Source organism: Pelobates fuscus, chromosome 5 (assembly GCF_036172605.1).
Source record: "Pelobates fuscus isolate aPelFus1 chromosome 5, aPelFus1.pri, whole genome shotgun sequence".
In the NCBI taxonomy this organism is placed as follows: Eukaryota; Metazoa; Chordata; class Amphibia; order Anura; family Pelobatidae; genus Pelobates; species Pelobates fuscus.
Window position 1 is genome coordinate 181,516,395 of NC_086321.1, and position 20,605 is coordinate 181,536,999.

At 37.5% G+C, this 20,605-nt stretch overlaps 1 pseudogene; it reads left to right on the forward strand.

Annotated features, from left to right (window-relative positions):
• Positions 1–9,299: 9,299 nt before the first annotated feature.
• Positions 9,300–10,213, forward strand: LOC134612088 (olfactory receptor 5V1-like; annotated as a pseudogene).
• The last annotated feature ends 10,392 nt before the right edge of the window (positions 10,214–20,605 follow it).

A 20,605-nucleotide genomic window follows, 5' to 3' on the forward strand; every position in this document is an offset into this window, starting at 1 on the left:
ATATGCCTGGAAGGTGTCTTCAAACCATTTGACAAATAGCCTAACCACTCCAGCATTTTCCACATCTGATATTTCTTTCACCTTTTGTAGGTCATCCAACCACATAAAAACACAGTGTATCAAAAATAGTAAATTGTGGTGAGAGCACACTTGAACAATGTATGTGACACAATACACACATGCAATTTTACCATTAACTGGATAAAAATGCTGTGATGAAACCACCATGTTATTCAGGACTTTTATGTTTTATTGGTTCGGTAGCTGTAACTACCGAACACCGACCACCCCCTGGCTCATTATCTTCAAAGAGAACAGTCAATTAAGTTCTCTCCCTGTGTGACTGCCATTCGTATAGTTGAAGGCCACGTGCAGGAAAATGGCGGCCACCTTGTTAGCACGAAAGGAGGCAGCAGACTTGGTCGTCGAGTGTCTGGAACTAAAATCGGACACTCGATTTCCCAAGCACTGGACAAACTATACAAACGCCTACTTCCTTTTCCCGAAAAGCCAGGAGAGCGCTGTTCGATATTTTTGTTCCCACGAACTAGAGGAACAATCGCTGCTCTGAGCCAGCGGGTATCATTCGTGCATTTGTTCATTTTTGAAACGTTTCGAAATAGACCGACCGCACAACCTAAACTCATGGAACTGTTTCTGGGCAAGAACCTTGTGTGCGGTCGGTCAAAATTAGACTTCCATAAAATTCCAAATCCCCTGAACTGATCTTGGTGATTTTTGGATATGTTGGTAACCCAGGGATTTCAGGGGCTATAACATTTAGGGGGATTTTATGTGTTTTGGGGTACTTTTCAAGTTTTATGAAAAAATTGTTTTTTCTGCCTGGAGATAATTGAGTTATTACTGTATCTGACTCAATTATCTCACAGGCATAGAGGAGGGAATTATCTGTTTGTATTGGGAGCGTCACACTTTGTCACTTTATTATTATTGGTTGTAAACTTTGTGTTCCTGTTCCCCACAAGGTCCATGTAGGAGTAAAAGCCAGTGTGGCACCCACTAAAATCATTCCTGTTGTACCCTTCATTTAGTCTAGGCTGATGTTTGGGTAACTGTCTACTTGCTGGGAAGAACACTACTTGGATGCTGCATTCGTCTGATCTACACCCGAACTGCATGCTATAATCACTCAGGCTCAGCAGTTAAGGAGGAAATAGATGAACAAGTTATCTGCAATACCAGCATTCATAACAAATGCCTAGAATACAAAAGAGTTGTAGACCATAGTGAAATCTGTATATATTGAATAATACAATAAATAAACACAGATTGGTCTAACTCACATATTGCTAAGCCACTTAACAGTAGGCTCAGAATTTCAGTGTATTTTGTATAGATGTTGCTGAGATCAAAGAGATTTAATATTCCTCTATATACAGGATGTCTCAAATTCAGTTTGCCAATAAAATCAAAAGCAAAGTAATAAAACAAATCTCTATCAGCAACTGCACGTTTCGACCAATGTTTTTCTCAAAGTGCTTCTTAGATTTTCTGTAGTACTGTACGCTTTTTAAATCTGAAAAAAGGTGCGTATCATCAGAATCATCTGTGCATCCAATATCCTAATTAAGTTCTGGGTATGTCATTTCCGGGTACGTCACTGCTGGGTCAAAGTCTCTTCATTGTGATGTAGTTCTGCCGAGCCAGATCATCTGACCGGATAGGACCGGCTCACAGCATCCTGGATATGATCTACTTCTAATTTACGTGGTGTTGTCATCGCGCATATTTTGGCGCCATCTTTGTGGTGTCAACATCCTTAATGATGTGGCATCTTATCTTCCATATTTTGTAGAGTCAATATTAACCACGGAAACAGCAATCGGCTAAAGAGTCTCATATTGTCCTCAATAAATAAACTTTTTAATAATGTCCATAATAAAACATTTTTTACCATTAAATCCAGTTTATCTGCAATTATTTTTTTAATAATAAAATCTGGAAAGGCACAGGATCCAACAGGGAGATTGTTTTATTACCCTGCTGACTCAACAAGGGCCTCCTCACAGCCAACCCCAGGCTCAGACAGGGGTCAATTATGCTACCTAAATGGGTTATCTGGCTCTGATTGACAGCTACAGTTCTTGAAATATATTTCTACAAAATAAATTGTACATTTCATTAGGTGTATTAGGTGTATAATTGCTAAAATTAGTATGCGCAGCTACTGAAATCCCTGTGCAATGAAAACCTTTTGAGATCATAGAAGATAGGCAACAAATAATTGTCCTGCGAGCCTGCAATGGACCCTCTGGTTTTCCCTCATTTTCAAACAGTTAGTATATAATGAGCATATGTAAACAGTTTTTCCAAAATAGCTTGAATCTATTTGCACAATAAAATTGCTAATCTTCATTTATGATTCATTAACAAAGAGTTAATTCACGGAAAAATCTACTTTTTAATTTACTAATGCTTCAAAGTACACTTTTGAGAAAACAGGCACTTTTACAGCACATTATTATTACTATTTATAAACATATTCCACAGCAATTGTTGAAAGAAGAGGAGGCAAAGAAGGCCCTGCTTAAACGAGCTTTCAATCTATGAGAATTTCAGGTAGCCAGATATAGTGTTAGGTGTCTTGAATATGGTCACTTACTGGTGAGATGTTCTGATCAGGATTCCAACGTGGGTTTCCAAGTTCTAAGGCAATTATGTTAACACTGCTCTAACGAGTCTGCACTGTGCAGTGTGTGATATACGTTTAAGGAATTTGATTTAATTTCTACTACAAATATTTATCTTCTTACAGCAAGCTTATAACAAGAATTGCAAAATTTCCATTTTCACCATCTTTGGGAGTTAAACAATAACTATAAAATCATTTAATTCTAACTAAAATATTTGATTTTACAATAACATTTTATTGTTATTTTTAAGGAATGGCTGTATAGATACAAGGATTTCAGAAGTGTCAACCTTGACATCCATAAAAAGCAGATTAGAATTTCTACTCCACCAAATAAAGGTACATTTTTCTAATGGCATGACAGTGCAACAAAAAATGGGGGAGGGGTATAAATCAAGGGTAAATAGTGTATTTGTTGCTTTAATATGTTTTTTGTAGGTGCTTTTGAAATTAAAAGGTTTATCATGTTGTACTTTTGTGCATAGGCTGACATAACCCTGTTTGCCCTGTTAATTTACCAAAGTGATATTTCAGAGTCAGTTCAAAGTTAATTTCAAATTTAAGGCCAAAGTTGTTGAGCTGACCTTGAGACCTTTTTTTTTAGTTTTTCTTACATTTGCAATTCACTTTGAATTCTCACTTTAGTAACCCTGATAGTCTTTTACTGAACCAGAACCATCAGTACCAGAATTTAACAAATCTCTTGTTACCATAATATCTTGAGATTTATATGTACACACAATTAATATTACTATTTGTTATAATTGATGCAGCTCAGTGTTCACTTGAAACTAAAACTAATACATTTTCATCAATAAGCCCATAAAGAAAACAAAATGATACCTACAAAGATTCATCATTAAGTATTTTTAAGCAAGTTTGTTTAAAAGCACATTTCAAATCATGTTTTGTTTATGACTAAATTACATTCGTATTAGTCATTATTATTGTAAAAATGTGGAGACAAATTTACTATTAACTAGTCCTGTTTGCAATAAGTAATTGCAGTTGGTCCTCATTGCATTGTTATCTTTATGCCACACTGAGGTGAGTCAATAACCAAGTTATAATGTGAGTAAGATAATCAATGAGAAATTAAGCCTAATTAACATTCTAAGGATGCCTTAAGCATCATGGAAAATAATGTAGCACTAAAAACAATAAAACATTTTTTAATATTTTCATTTTATCCTTCCTATGTTTTGTTATTTTTCCCAACAGGAGAAACATGTAGCTATGCGCCCACTTGAATCTACACAAATATGTATCAACACTTTTAATTATTTCATAATTACAAATGTATGGATACTAGCAAAATATTATTATTATTTTCTTTTCTTTTTTACACAGTAATGACTGGCTCTGAAAAATACAATATTTATAAAAGTGACAGTGTTAAGATACAACAAAAAATGCAATTCATTTTACATTTTTAATTTACATTTTTTACCAGCTTTATTACAACCATCTGACTTTGTTTTTATCTATTTTATACAGACTTGCAATCTTAATTTCTTGTACATACAGGTATTTACTCTTCTGATACTTCATTCTACAAAGCTCACAACTGGTCCCGTATTCAAGAATATGAATACAACTCAAAATAGTGCAGATTGTTTTACATATTAAAACTCATTTTAATAAATCTGTTTACACTTTGCTTATATCGGAGTCCCATCACTATATGACAGATACCTGATCTCCTGAATATTACCATTGGGGTAATTTTAAAGGAATCTTTTTTGCACATTAGTGATGATGTTGAAAGCATTTTATATGTTAAACAATCTGCACTATTATGTGTATTTATGTATTTATTATGTGCTGTGAGCTGTGTTTACTTGGAGCCATCTGCTGACCATTGAGTATCACTGCAATACTGTTCACAATTTACATTTTGTTTTGGGGTTTTCCCCTAAACGTTTACTGCATACTGCTCCACTCCTATTTATACATTTTTTCGTTTGATTCTGTTTTATGTGTTAGGGGTATAACACATTAAGTTTGCCAGCAGCATTATATATAAAAATTCATACCAACTCTAGGTATATAAAATTTCAAAGAGCTCTCCAAAATTAAATCACTTTGTTATTAATATAATTCACTCTTAAAGGATTGTGAGCTTATTGGCACTCAAATATTCTCTTTTAAGTAGTTTATTTCTGGCAAGTGAAATGTTGTAATTCTCCTTAATCGATACAGCTAGTGCAATAGACTGTTTTGCTATTTTATAACTGTACACAAATAAGCAGCCTAATAAGTAAATATTTATATATATTAAGATACTGTACATCATGACTATAGTTTTGTGAGGTTACCTGTGTCTATCCAGTATCAATTTATGTCAGGCATTCTTGTGTCATTTTTGCCACTCGTGTAAAAAAAAAACCCAAAACATGATGCCAGCCTCTCTTTATTAACTCCCTTTTTGCGTCTTTGTACACGTGAATTGTACTAGATTTACACAGGATGATGACCCAGGGCATGGATCAGCTTGTTTGGGACCAATCCCATTTCATGGTGCTGAGCTCTGAAGTATGTTATATTACTGTTTTTTATTGTATTTTTACCCAGCTTGTATTTTGCATTTCAGTATTTCAGATACTGTCTAGTTTTTGACTACTATGTCTTCTGGTAACCTAAAATGGCAAACTTTTCTGGACCAAGTTTGCATTAGCTATCAACTGCTATTCTTTCCTTATTCTATTTGAGTGCCAGCCACTCAAAGATGTCTATCATTCAAACTTTACCCTGCCATAACTTTACCATACTGCCATAACACTGAAAATGTACCTTAATATAAAGTAATGAGACCTTCATGAGAAAACTCCATAAGCGGTGAGGATTTATTCAAAAGAGAATTTTGTTTAATGTAAAATTTGTTATTGAAGGTCTTATCATTTTCACATGCATTTGCAATTACACAAATATCAGGTATTAGGAATGAACAGTTCCATGGAAAACCTAACATAAATCTAAAATAAAGCAAATAAAGCAAATTTTCATTGGTCTAAAATAGAGGAGGTCCTGGGATAAGACCAAAGGACACACAGATTTATGTTTCTCCATGGTTTTTTTTTTGTGTACTTTAATTGATATGGAGCTCAAAGGGTGATTCCCAACTTTAGGCATTTCTTTTTTTTTTGACTGTTGATGAGGCCAGTATCTCCAGTTGTTTTGGAATCATTTATAACTTCTTGTGGTAGAAGCGGAAATTTGTTCATATTTATATGTGATTGCCTGTGAGTATGCACAGAACAGGGATTTTTTTTTTTTTTTTACAGTACCTCCTAATGCATGTTTTGGACACAATGAAGATGTGCAGAACCATTCTTTTGAACGATTCCATTAGGGTCACTGGGAACATATCAAACAAGTAATGTTTTAGTAAGAGAGATAGCCGTATATGCAAGAATTATTTAATAGCTGTTGGATCACTCGACAGAATTGTTCTAAGCAGATCAAGGCCTCTTCCTGTATTAACTCTGGATTGCCTATAAGGCACAAACCCGCTTGGTAAGTTGGGGAAGAAGGAGGCTGTGGTGCGAGGCAAGGACTTTACCATTCAATTTAACATTTTCATTAAAGACATCGGGTGGAAATGTGGGTATATATTCAAGGGTTTTCAGAGCTTGGACAATGTGATTATCATTGCCTGCAGCATCTCAGGTAGTAAGGTTGCTGTGTCCTTGATATTATTGAAAGCTGATATCATTTGTGGGCTCAGTTATGTGGCAAATATTTGGTAGTAGTTTCCTGGGAGGGTATCCAGTCCTTGTATTTTGTTAGGAGGGAGAGGTGTGATGGCCTTTCTATCTCCTCTTTAGTGAAAGGCGTTCTAGTTGTGCAACCCTTTTGGGAGCTAACTGTGGAAGGAATACCAACTCCAATAATGCTGACATTTCCTGTGAGGTGGACTGATGTTGTTCCTGGGGCGGTTTGAATGCGCGCACGGCTCTTAAGTTATATAAGGAGCAGTAGTATTAAGACAGATCATCCACAATTTGCTGAGGGTGCATAATTTTAATTCCATGATCAGATAATAAATATAGTATTTTGGTTTGAACACATTTTTTTTTAATCTGTGAGTTATTTATTTACCTTTATTATTATTTGGAAGTAATGTACATGTCCCAGTTTATTCCTAAAGTATTTCCTAGAATTGCCCTTGTGTTGATAGAGTCCAGGGTGTGAAGAAGCTGCCGCTGAGTCCCATCTGTGCATTTCATTTTTACAGATCATAGCTTTATGAATTGACCTGGGAGAACTGCTCTGTGCGCTAACCAAGTAGTATAGATTGATGTTTTGGTGTGTGGGTTATCGGTAAAGTAAAACTGTAAATCAGCTTGTCTTTCTGTCCAGGCTGTCGGATCTTCTAAAATGAATTCCTTGAGGCACAATGCTCCATTTTCTCTGGTTTGGTGGCCTAGTGCATGTTCAACTATAATTGAAGTGTGATCAGACCAGCCTATATGAATTTTCTTAACAATTCTCAGCGTGGTGCTATCTGCTAGTTATATTTCTATCTGGCAATATATATTATGCACAGGATATAAGGTTCTACTAGTTCACATTTAAAAAGTAATTGTACAAGCCTAGTACTCTGAGATGGAGTCATAGCTGAAGGGGGGAGGTCCTCACTATAGGTGTCAAGGACCAGATAAAGAATCCAGTTGTAGTTACCACAGATGCATACATGACTCTTTTTCATCTTTTGGAGTAAAGTGAAGCATTTTTTAAGAATTGTATTTGTTGTGTATAAGAAGCATAAATATTCACACTTTTTACCTCGTGTGTTAAGGATCCCTACTAAGATAAACAGACTGCCTTCCATGTCATCATATGTGTCATGTAATGTAAATGCCCAGTCATTATAAATTAAAGTGAAGACTTGTTTGGTCTTTGATTTGATGACATGATTTGCTACTGGGTATTTTTTAAAGTGGAAAGAGGAAGGTTTTTAGCACTAAAATGAGTCACCTGCAAACATGCAATTGCTGCTTGAGAGGCATGGATTTCTCTGATAGCAAAGCCAAGTTTATACAGGGAATTCGGTCCCTTCACGTTTATGGAGAATATTTTAAGTGATCTAGTCATGGGGAATATCAAGAAGAGTGCTGATTTGTGGTTGAGTAAACAGTTGTGAATTGGCAGGCCTGGTACTGTCACCTCCCTTCTGGGGTCTTTCCTGGGCCAATGGGGTCTCTCCATAAATGAGTGAGCATCATCCACAGTGAACAACCAAATGTAGAATGCAGTAACAAAGGAAACTTTTAATCAGATTGCCTGTGGGATGATATGTTCTTTTTCTAGGGATTGGAGTCTGTCTATCATGTGCAGTGCAAAGGTTATCGGTCTTCCTCTCCATATGATCTGCCCTATCCCCCAGTTCTTTGGTCTCTTCATGGAGGTCTGCTGTGATCAATTTAACATCTTCCTATAGAGTTGAGCACAGGTTCTGTAGCATTGCCCAGATTTCAGTTAAGGAGACTTGGTCAGTTTTCTGGTAAGTGCTTATTTGTTCAAACTCTGACGCCATGTCAGATGCAGGTGATGCTCACACCTGCCATCTTGGCCATAAACGGTCTGTCCCTCTAAACAGCTGACCGGGGAGAATTAGTGAGTTTAGTCTGTTGATCCAAGGCCATTATGTTCTCCCAAGGTGGGAGAAGGTGGGGAGGGTAAATGGGCTCTTTGTGCCCTCTTTATCGTGTATCTGTGTGCTGGGTTAGTGCAGAGAGCTTACTGCATATGACCACTAAGCTTGTAAGTCAGGACACACCCCAGAGAATGCGTTATTAATGGCAGAGATCCAGCCACATAGGTGTAGACAATTGTAGTGACATGAAAAGGAAAAAAGTCACATAAGAAGTGGGACAGCAGAACTAGAGGGAACACATACTTCCGGTTTAGGTGTGTGAACTTTTTTCCTTTTTTATTTCACTACATTTATCTACACTTGTGTGGTCAGATCACGGCCAAGAATGGCTAATTCTATTTTGAATAAATCATCATGTTTTTATGGAACTTCCTTGTGAAACTTTATTGAATATTTCTTGAGTGTGGTTCAAGTCTATCGCTTCATCTTTAACAGATTGTGGACATATAATTGCGTAAGTAGAGACAGAGTGTGCGAAATACATGATTCTTTTTCATTTTCCCTGAGATTACTATAACTTGTAATAACTACAATTGGGGAAGTGGCACACAGCTTTTGTGTTTCTTGTACCTTCATATTATCTTTTATCAAGCTTTGCTACAGAATTCAAGTACAAAAAAAACACAAACTATGTTATCAAAAGTGTCCCAGACAAAGTGCAAATGTATAATTTCTACTGATTTCAAATGTTGGTCTTTCTGTTACAACAACCTGTTTTCAAAACTAAACTATGACAGGCTTCAACTAAAAGCTAAAATGTTTACTTTTTTTTTTTTTATAGGTGGTAGTATATTAAAAATATACTGTAGGCAGCATAACAAAGTACAACATTATTTTTCATTAAGATATCACCATATACCTTTGCCAAAATAAACATATGAGTGTAAATTATGAAAGATAGACATTTTTTTATCATCTTTAAATTTCTGTATTTGTACTTTTTAAATAGGTCTAAAGGTTTTTCAGAGTAAACAAAATCAAACTACAATGAGTGAAAATCAAACAAAATTAACAGAATTCCTAATTTTAGGATTATCGAACCTTCCCATCATCAAGATTTTTCTATTTTTTGTCCTACTTCTTATCTATGTGTTGACTTTATCAGGTAATATTACCATTATATTGGTGTCAAAATTAGACCGTATTCTTCATACTCCTATGTATTTCTTTTTGAGTAACTTGTCTTTTCTGGATATTTGTTATACCACAACCACAATGCCCAAATTCTTCTAACAGAAAGAAAATCCATTTCATTTAATAGTTGTATTTCTCAAATGTATTTTTTTATGGCCTTTGTGGGCACAGAGTGTGTTTTGCTTGGTGTTATGTCCTATGATCGCTTTCAAGCCATTTGCAATCCTCTAAGATATTCTGTCATTATGAAAAAAGAACTTTGTATTAGTCTTGCAGGATTTTCGTGGCTCTGTGGATTTTTGAATTCTTTAATCCATACAATCTTCACGTTAGATTTAAATATTTGTGGTTCAAAACAAATTAATTATTTTTATTGTGATTTACCCCCTCTACTCTCCATGTCTTGTGATAATACATTTGTTAATGAAGTCTTGTTATTGTCCATTGGGGTTTTTATAGGGTATACACCTTTTTTCTGTATCATTGTTTCATATATATGCATTATAAAGGCTATACTAAGAATCAAATCCAATGAAAGAAGACAAAAAGTTTATTATACCTGTGTTTCCCACCTTACTGTGGTTGCTTTATATTATGGTAGCACAATTTCCAGTTATGTTAGACCTATTTCCACATTCTCTATGGGTAAGGATAAGCTAATATCTGTTCTGTACAGTGTGGTGACACCAATGCTAAACCCACTTATATATACATTGAAAAACAAGGATGTAAGCAAGGCGATGTATAGTCTGTTTATAGGAAAATGATTTAAGACAGTTTAACACCCGCAAAAAACAATAAAGCATTATTTTTTTTTTTTTTTTTTTTTTTTTTTTTTTTTTTTTTAAAGTGAAACTGGAATTTATTTATTTTTTGCTCCCAGGAAAACAATCTTTGTAGCTTTCTGAGCTAGTGATAATATGAAATTGCTTACTGTGGCTTTATTTTTTTTTTTTTTTTTTTTTTTTTTTTTTTTTTTTTTTTTTTTAATTCTGTATTTTATTTGTGCATGAAGATATACATATAGCACACCGTGCCACAACAGCTAGAGTATGCATAATGAAATACAGGTGTACATCAGATAGGCAGTGGAAAAACTTTGCACATTTTTTAAATTTTTAAATGCGTAACAATGAATTATGTCTAGGCTGAATTTTGGAAAAAAAAAAAAAATTACAAAACTGGATTAACTTCAGGCAGGTTATGAAGGTGATAGATAACAGTGCATGTTGTTTGTTCAAGCTTACGTATCTATGTAGTGATTAGCTGTGTCTGGCTAAACATGCTGTGCAGCTTAATTCTGGTAGTTACAACCTGTCTATGCTATACATTGCAACGTCAGTGGTAATAGATTTAGACAAAAAATAAACATGAAATAAAATAAAATTTAGCATTGATAGATCACGTTATAAGCTTTGCAGATTTGCATAGATGTGAAACAAACTGACCAACAAAATAGGATTTAAGGCAAAACAATAAATAAAATAATGTCAGTGTGCCTTTAAATTAGCTTAAATTATTCGCTAAAGAGGGAAACTGTGTTGCTTGCAAAATGCACACAATAGCCTGGTGGTTCAGTATGCAGTTGCAGAGTGGCTGACTATGATGGCTCTAAGCCATTAGGTGGTCCTCTCCGACATCACATTATAATGTTGTACAGGCTAGAAAATCAAAGTGAATTGTATTCTAATACCCTGTCCTCTGGCAATTTGGCATTACGAACCTAAGCCGACAACTGTGTCGGTTGTGGTAACCAAACATCACAACTAATAATTCTAACATAAACCCAATCTAGACAAGGGTTAGATAATCCATGTTACTGAAGGTAAAGGTCATACCATGTTAGGCATCCTATTGAGCCTATTAAGTGCACTCTTTAAGTTAAGTAGTTGCGTTTAAAGCTTAAGCGAAACATGCGAATAAAATCAAAACAGTTATGCATTAGACCGCTCTGATCGGCTAGGGAAACATCTAGCTACGACCAACTGTCAGGGATATGGCCCCTAAGGGGTGTGAAAGAGCAGGGTTGTACCACCGGCAGGCTTGTGTCCCTTAAGTCCATCAGGTCTGTGGGATTCCTGCTACCTGTCGACCGGGTCCACTAGCCGATGCCTGCAGAGGGGCTTGTATTACCGAGCCACTGGAGCTGGATACACCAGATCTGTGATGCTGGGGTTAGGGCAAAGTCCGTCCAGGTCGGTTTGGTGAGTTCTTGTTGCGTGTGCCTGTGTCCCGTCAGCATAGCCAAGTGTCAGCGCTCAGCACGGTATCTCACGGATCTGGTGGTGGTGTGGCTCTGGAGCGCGGCACAAAGGGTGTCACTGCGGTCGGGTCCCAGGTGTTGCATCACAAAAAAAAGGAAAGAAAAAAAAAAAGGTATGGCAGATCTGGACCCTGTCTCATGCTCGGCGGCAAATGTCCGCAGTGAGGCCGGAGCATTCAGCAGTTCCATCCAAGTCATCAGCTCGTGCGTGGGTCCGGTCCAGCTTGGAATTATGTTGTGGGCCCCGCTCTAGCGGTTAGCGCTCTGTCCCTGGGTACAAAGACACGGGTAGCCCCGGGGTCCCATCCATGAGGGTTTGTCGGGCCCAGCGAGTCCGGTGGTAGTCCCAGTGCGAGCAAGTGGCTTGGTGCCTCCGATATGTCCCGTATGGTGATGACGGTGTCTCCGCGTGGTATCTGGAGTGATCGAGACTGGCTCCATCTGTAGCTGATGGTCTTCGTGCGCAGGAGGGAGGTAAGTGGTCGGAGCGACCGTCGCCAAGCAAGGGTTCCCCCTGACAGGTCAGCAAGGAACGTTAGAGACATTCCCTCGAAGTGATAGGGAGTTTGCCCTCTGACTGCTGCCATCACTGTTGCCCGGTCCCTGAGGGTCTGGAACTGTATCACAGTGTCCCTGGTAGCTGCGGCTGGTGCCTTAATCGGCTTCTGTAGTCGGAAAATACCCTCCAGCGATATCGTTTTAGCTTGTTTTGGTGGAAGTATGGCTGTCAGGAGGCGCCTTGCGAGGTGTGGGAGTTCTTCTGGTGGCACCGTCTCCCCTACACCCCTTAGTTTTATGTTCTTCTGTCTCCTTTTGTCTTCAAGGGTGTCGAATCTACTCTCAAAAGTTGCGCTCTGTTTTGTGAGCTCTTCCACTTGTCGTGAGAGGACATTAATTTGTTGTGAGTGGGCTTGTGTTTTGTGCTCCATTTCTCCGAGACGGCCTGTCAGGCCCCGTAGGTCCTCACGGATCATGGCCACATCCGCCGAGATTTTAGTGTGGAGCTCTGCCATGAGTTCCCTGATGGCCGTTAAAGTTACTGGGGCGGCATCGGGAGTTCTTTGTTGAGGTGCTACTTGTGTAGTCATTTGCCGAGCCGTTGCCAGCGTGTGGTCATCGTCCCCTTCCTCCGACAGTCCGTCAGAGAAGTCGGAACAGCCGCCATGGAGAGCCGCCATTGTAGACTCCTGGGCGCCATGTGCCTGTCTCCAGAGGTCCCCGATGCTTCTCCCCTGCTGGGGTCGGTCAGGTTTCAGTTTTTTCGTCTTCTTACCCATTAGTGAGTGTAAGACGTTTCTCAGGTGCCTTTTTTGAGGGGGTCCCCCCTATATTAAGAGTTAGTTTTCTCGTTGTTTAGCCGGAGCTCTGAGGCCGTGCGACTGTCCGCTTCGGTGGTTAGGCCACGCCCCAATAAAGCATTATTTTTTACAAACCAGACCACACTGTTTTGCAAAATGAATTCACAAAACTTTGGTTGTCAAATAAACACAAACAAAACATAGGTTGAAAAGATTGACAAGATTATGTAAGAAATAAAGCTTTAGCATTATCAAGCACAAACATATCGTAAACAAACAAAACAAACTGCAAACAAAATAATGTGAAATAATGGAAAATAATTGGATATTTATTGATCTAGATACAGATGCTTCATTAATGCAAATAATGGAAAATAATTAAATCTTTTTGTTGATCAAGACAGAGAGGATTTATTAATGCATGATATTCTATTTAATTTAAAATGCATGAAGTCTATATCATTAATTGTAATATGTTGTTGTTTGTTCAGTAGAAAATAAGGTCATGATAAAGGAATTTGTAAAACAAGTTTTATGTTAACATGCTCGTTCTTAAACCTTTATACAATACACGCTCACATTGCAATTATTATTAATATTATTAAAGATATGTTTTGCATTAGAAGGAAACATCTGCATATAGTTACATGTCTGTTAGGGGGTGCCTATGTACAGCAGTTTACCTTTTGGAGCTTAAGTGTACTGGCAAGGAGAGAAGTATTATTTACCAAAACAAATCCTTTCGTTATTCGCAAATTCAAGCAGTCTGAGCCTAAACCTGAAAGAAAAACTATTAATTGAAGGTTTTATTGCTCTTAAGAACTAGAAATTGTGCCCAGTATTCACTACAACATGACAGAATTTCAACTGCAATAGCAATTCTTATCATTACTAAAGCCAAATACATTCAGAACACAGTCAGCCCAAGCAACTATACAGCAACCGCCGGATGCATTTGGTGTCTAAATTAAAATTGTTCCTGTCACATCCAAATCCTACACAAAATGTATGATTCAGAGGATTCGCAAATAATACCAAATAATTGGATATTCATTGATGTAGACACAGATACTTTATTAATGCATTGAATTACATTTCATTAAACAAGCACATAATTTAAAACATTAATTGTAATATGTTCTTTTTGTTTAATAGAGGATAGTGATAAAGGAATCATTTTGTAAAGCAAGTTTTGTGTTAAAGCGTTCTTACTTAAACCTTTATGCAATACATGCTGAAACACCAATTGTAACCCCTTAAGGACCAAACTTCTGGAATAAAAGGGAATCATGACATGTCACACATGTCATGTGTCCTTAAGGGTTTACAGGTTGCACATTCGCAAATTATCGTGCACTTGCTTTCATGCAAACTATAGGTTTGAGCACTATTTGCCCACTAGCAGCCAGCAGGCAAATTGTTAAGCAAATAGTTAATTGACCATTAGATAATGATGTAGTGGATGGCCAGTGCTTGCTGCTACATTAAATCGTTTTAAAAAGTAAATAAATAAAAGTCTATGGAGGGTCAATAAAATACTCATATTACAATAAGCGAGATTTATCATATGGAGATTCTTTACTAAACTTTTAAAACTAAGGAGCAGCCATTGTTGCACAGGCACCAGAAAAGGTCCCATCCTATGTGGGTTGGGCCTGTTAAATAATAAGAGGTAATAGATTCTTACCGTTTGGCATCAGGTTGGGGATCTTTGAATAAGTAATAGGGGATGGACAGATTACTGTCACATACTAGTCGATTAATCAAAGAGCTCGGATTTAAAAATGTTCTTTTTACTGTTACAGGTAAGATTCATCTATAGGAAAAGGTTACTGATTGCATAAGGTTTGATTTCCTGTTAGTAATTGGTAAGACATTTGATTTGATTAGCTAGGTGTTTGATATTGATTGTTGGTTAATTAGCTATTGTTTGCAAATAAGCATAGGCCTACCCAGGTGTTAAACATTCCTAGTGGGTGGTGCTTTTAGGAGTTATAAAAAGGGTTGTGGTCATTAGCTTGGCTAAAATAGCTTGGTTGCTACTTCTAAGTGCTGCTTCAAGTGTGTGCTTGGAGACATTCTGGAGATAAACTGGTGGCAATCTGAGGTATACAGAAGGACAGAAAAAAAAAACAAGATTTATTTCACGTTCCACTTTTTGGAGATTTGAATGCTGTCTAATCTGTATACAATTCTATATATTGCGGCAGGAGATTGTATTTTTGTAGTCTGAGATTTGTAAATTATCCAGTAAATAATCTCAGGCTGGAACTGTTGCAAAGCCACTGCCGCAGAGACGTACTAGGAATGACAGATGGGTTACTGTAGGATATGGTAGACTTAGAGTTGTGGATAAAAGGCCTATTGTACACAGTCTGTTGCTCTACATAATTCATTTTCAGCACTTTCAGAGTGTAATGGTGTTATGGAGAGAGGCTCAGACACCAAATGTAGTGGTGTTATGGAGACAGGCTCAGGAACTGAGTGTAATGGTGTTATGGAAACAGGTTCAGGCAGTTAGGGTAGTGGTGTTGTGGAGACAGGCTCGGGCACTGAGTGCAGTGGTGTTGTGGAGACAGGCTCAGGCACTGAGTGTAGTGGTGTTGTGGAAACAGGTTCAGGCAGTGAGGGTAGTGGTGTTGTGAAGACAGGCTCGGGCACTGAATGCAGTGGTGTTGTGGAGACAGGCCTAGGCACTGAGTATAGTGGTATTATGGAGACAGGCTTGGAGACTATGGTGAGGCCTAATAGAAAGCAGTTGTTGTTGTGGAATTCTATCATAAGAGTTGTGGAGCTGGACAATAGTGGTCTTGTGAGATGTCTTCCCGGAGCTACTGCTCACAGAGACAGGAGACATATTTGTAATATTGTTAAGCAAGCAAAGCAGGAAGGGGAATTGGATGTACTTGTTCATCTAGGGACAAATTACTTGGCTTGCAGTGAGGTTTCAGAGGTTAAGGAAGTTTTTTGTGTTTTTGCCAAGAATATACGTCAGGTTGCTTCCACACTGTCATTCTCTGAAGTTCTGCCTGTGCATAACACTCAGAACGACAGGCAGATGCGTATTAGGGACTTTAACTTGTGACTTGGTGAATGGTGACGGGAGCAAGGATATGGCTTAATTTCTCATGGTAGCTCTGTTTGGAATAGAAATAAACTGTATAAAAAATGTGGTTTGCATCTTTCTCAAAAAGGAACAAATGTTCTCAGTGAGCAGTTCAGAGGTTTTGCTAGGATGTATTTAAACTAGGAGGGTGAGGGTGGGGGCAGAAGGGTGATAAAACATCAATCCCATTCCCCTAAAAACAAGTACAGAAGGTGTCTGTAGCAAGTGTGTTAAAAAATTATAAGCTTAGAGTCAAGTCTACAAATGCTCGCAGTTTAGGGATGAAAGGTTTTTGAACTTGTGGCAATAATGGCAACTAATAATTAAGATTTAGACGCTGTTACTGAGACATGGTATAATGAGAAAAATGACTGGGACATAGCAATACCAGGATACTCTTTATATAAAAAAGACAGGGAAGGCAGGAAAGGGGGAGGAGTGGCCCTGTATGTGAAGGACAGCATAAAATCTAGCCTAATAAAAGTTACTGAGGGAAACATAGAGTCCATTTGAGTTACGTTAGAATTTGGGATTCATACAGTAACTTGTGTAGTTCACATAGGGGGGAGGGCAAATGTTTCTTTTGCCTCGATCAGCAAAAATCCTTGCACCAGCCCTGCTGGTGGGTGGAGGGTTATAGTTTGTACCAATATCAGATGCTGAACACTTTAAAAACTCCCTTGCAGTCCACTGCTCATGCAATGTCTCAGAGTGCCAGAGGAATGTGAGGGAGTTCTTAAAGTGATCTACACCCAATATTGGTTCAGACCACAAAGCTCAAGTACGTGAGGAGTAGAGATGTCCTGAACAGTTCGCCGGGAACTGTTCGCCGGGAACTGTTCGCCGGGAACTGTTCGCCGGCGAACATAGCTTGTTCGCGGTCGCTGCGGCGGGCAAACATATGCGATGTTCGGTCCGCCCCCTATTCGTCATGGAGGTGGGAGGGTCTGGGAAGGAGGGTCTGCTGAAATGTGTCTGCTGACTGTGAGGTACAGGGTCAAAGTTTACTCAATGATGACGAATAGGGGGCGGACCGAACATCGCATATGTTCGCCCGCCGCGGAGACCGTGAACAAGCTATGTTCGCCGGCGAACAGTTCCCGGCGAACTGTTCGGGACATCTCTAGTGAGGAGGCATAGGGCCCAACAGGCAGATTTTCTTTTCCCTGCCGACTCAACAAGGACCTCCTCAAAGCCAACCCCATGCTCAGACAGTGGCCCACTATTAAGCTTTAATACCTTATCTGGCTCTGCTTTTAAACTACAGTTCTTGAAAGATATTTCTACAGAATAAATGGTTAATTTTTAATGTTCATTAGCTGTATAATTATTACTAAAATTAGTATGTGCAGCTACTGAAATCCCTGTGCATGGAAAGACTTTTGAGATCATAGAAGATAGGCAACAAATAACTGTCCTGCGAGCCTGCAATGGGCTCCATCATTCTTAAACAGTTAGTATATAATGAACACATGTAAACAGTTCTATTCTTAAATAGCTTGAATCTTTTTGCACAATAAATTTGCTAATCTTCATTTTTATGATTAATTAATGCAGAGCTAACTCATGGAAACATTTACTTTTTAACTTACTAATGCTTAAAAGTACACTTTTTGGAAAACAGGCACTTTATTATTATTTACCAACATATCCTGCAGCAATTGTTGAAACAAGAGAGGAGAAGAAGGCCCTGCTCAAACAAACTTTCAATCCATGACGATTTCAGGTAACCAGATATAGCGTTAGGTGTCTTGAATTTAGACACTTACTGGTGAGATGGTCTGACCAGAACTCCAACATTGGTTTCCAAGTTCTAAGGCAATCTGTATGCTTTGTTGTTATTTTTAAAGAATGGCTGTATAGTTACAAGGATCTCGAAAGTGTCAACCTTTTTTTTCATTGTCCATCCCTAAAAAGCAGATTTTTCATGTAGCTATGCTCTCATATTTATTGTACAGAACAATATTGATCCATTTTAATAGATGCAAATATGTATCAACACTTTTATTACTTTCAGAATTACAAATGGGCAAAGAGTTACTTATTTGTCAATTTTATTTTAAGCAGGTATATAACATGTCTATATGAAGTCCAGCATGAATTATAGCTGCAGGGTGCAGTGTTTGGAATATATCTAAAGGTCAAAGTGTATTGAGATTATACTCTGATGTTAATTAACCTCTGCCATAACAAAAAGTATACTGCTCAGCTGATATTACCCTAAGCAAATATTTTGCACTTCGGTTCTGAACATAGCAGTAGGTGTAAAAGTGTTTGCAATATTTCTGGAGGTAATTGCGTCTTGAGGTTTAATCCCAACTCTAACCAATCTTTTCTTTTGGCAAAAAGTATACTGAGTTGCTAATAGTATCCCAAGCAGTTACTTTACATTCCTGCATGAAGTACAGCTGTAGGTTGAAGTGCTTGGTTGGGTTTAAATGCCTTGAGACTTAATCCTGGCTTCAACCAATTTCTTTCATAGCAAAGAGTATACTGCTTAGTCAATCGCGCCCTAAGCAGCCACTTTATACTCTTGCTTGGAGTACAACTGCAGGTTAAAGTGTTTGTTAATACTTGGAGGTTAAAGTGTTCTGAGATTTAACCCTTAGACGATTTGACTGAGAACCGTAGTATATAAAGAAATTGAGTCATTTTAACATCAAATTGTTAAACAAGGAGTCAGATAAAATTAGTATAACACCAAGCTCAGGCTTATTAAGAGGCGCTAAAATTAAAAATGGGTCCTTAGTAAGAGAAATCCTCAGAGGGGGAAAAACAAGAGAAAATAAAGGTCATAAATACTTTTTACTCCCCTAAAGCTTCTGTAAGCTCTGAAAGTGGGTACCACAGAAACAGTTAAACCTGTTTCACAAGAGAGCTTAGTGGCAGCTCTGGACAACTTGTACATCAAAATGAAGAATGACTTTGCCACGCATATTTGGGATGTAAAGGAAGAAATGGTGGTGTTAAAAGTAAAGCTTTTGGAACAGAAGAAACAAATTAGTAATGAACATTTAGAATTAAAATTACTACAAACACAAAATGCTCTGCTTAAATCACGAGTCAAGAATTTGGAAGACAAAGTCGCAGATGTTAAAGATAGATCCCAGAGAAACACTGTGCGGGTGAAATGGATACCAGAAAATATCTCCCAAGACAATTTGGAAGGTTATTTAAAAGAATATCTGGGGCAATGCTTAACTGAGTAAGAAATCGATTGCATGCCCTTTGAGAGATTTTACAAATAAGGGAAGCCAGCAAATATTAGTTCTACCAAATCAAGACATGTAATTGTCCGTTTTTGGAATTGTGCTTTAAAAGACTCTTTCATAAGGAAGGCTCAGTATGCTAAACCAAGGGACTCTAAATTTTTGACCCTCTCTGTCTTTCCTGACCTTTCGCTGGCAACATAGACTAACAGAAGGAAATTTAGGGATGTGACTATAACTTTAAGAAACAAAGAAACACCATGCAGGTGGGGCTTCCCAACAAAGCTGTTGAGTTTTTTTTATAATGGTAAAACTCTGTCAATAAATGATGTATTGGAGGATCTGTCCAAGCTGGACATACCTATTTAATAAGCCAACCAACCTGTTAAAAGATAATTTTCTCTTTTTTTTTTTCTTTCCGCTTATGTGAATCTGTGGCTCACAAAACTAGAAACTTGCATGATTATACAAATCTATTACTCAGAAGGTAACTACCTTAAAATAATTTTTGTAAGCATAAATAATAATGTAAAGAAGGAAATCTGAATAGAAAATTACACTTTTTGCATGATGACTAAATTAGCACTTAACACGTATGTAAGTGTAATAATTAGAATGATAATTTTGGAATGCACTTTATATGGCAAATAATTTATCTCACATAATTTAAAGAAAAAAAGGGGGAAAAACATTATTTACAGGTAATATAGGTGAAAGAATATGAGGGACTTTCAACTTAAGAAGGAATAATTGTAAAATAAATAATTGTAAAAGGAGAGGGGTTCTTTTTTTTCTCTCCCGCTCTCTCTTTGTGTGAATTTGTGGTACATAAATCAATACTTTGCATTGGTATATACATTTCCTGGCTAATCATGGCAGCATATACACATGGGTTAGCTCCACCCCTTACAGCCGATGTGTATATGCTGCCATGAATAATAGCCAGGAAAAGAAAATTACGGTAAGTATGAATTAATTTTCCACTTTCCTGGCTAATCATGGCAGCATATACACATCGGCTGTAAGGGGCGGTGCTAACCCATGTGTATATGCTGCCATGAATAATAGCCAGGAAAAGAAAATGATGGTAAGTATTAACAAATATTCCACTTTATTAATCAGAAGGATGCTATTGTTAAAGCATCCATTTTATGCATTAATAATAATTTAAAGAAGGAAGAACAGAAAATGACACTTTTTCTTTTTGATTACTAAATCAGCACTTAACACGAATTTAAATGTAGTACTTAGAATGAATGTTTGGAATGCACTTTATATGGTTT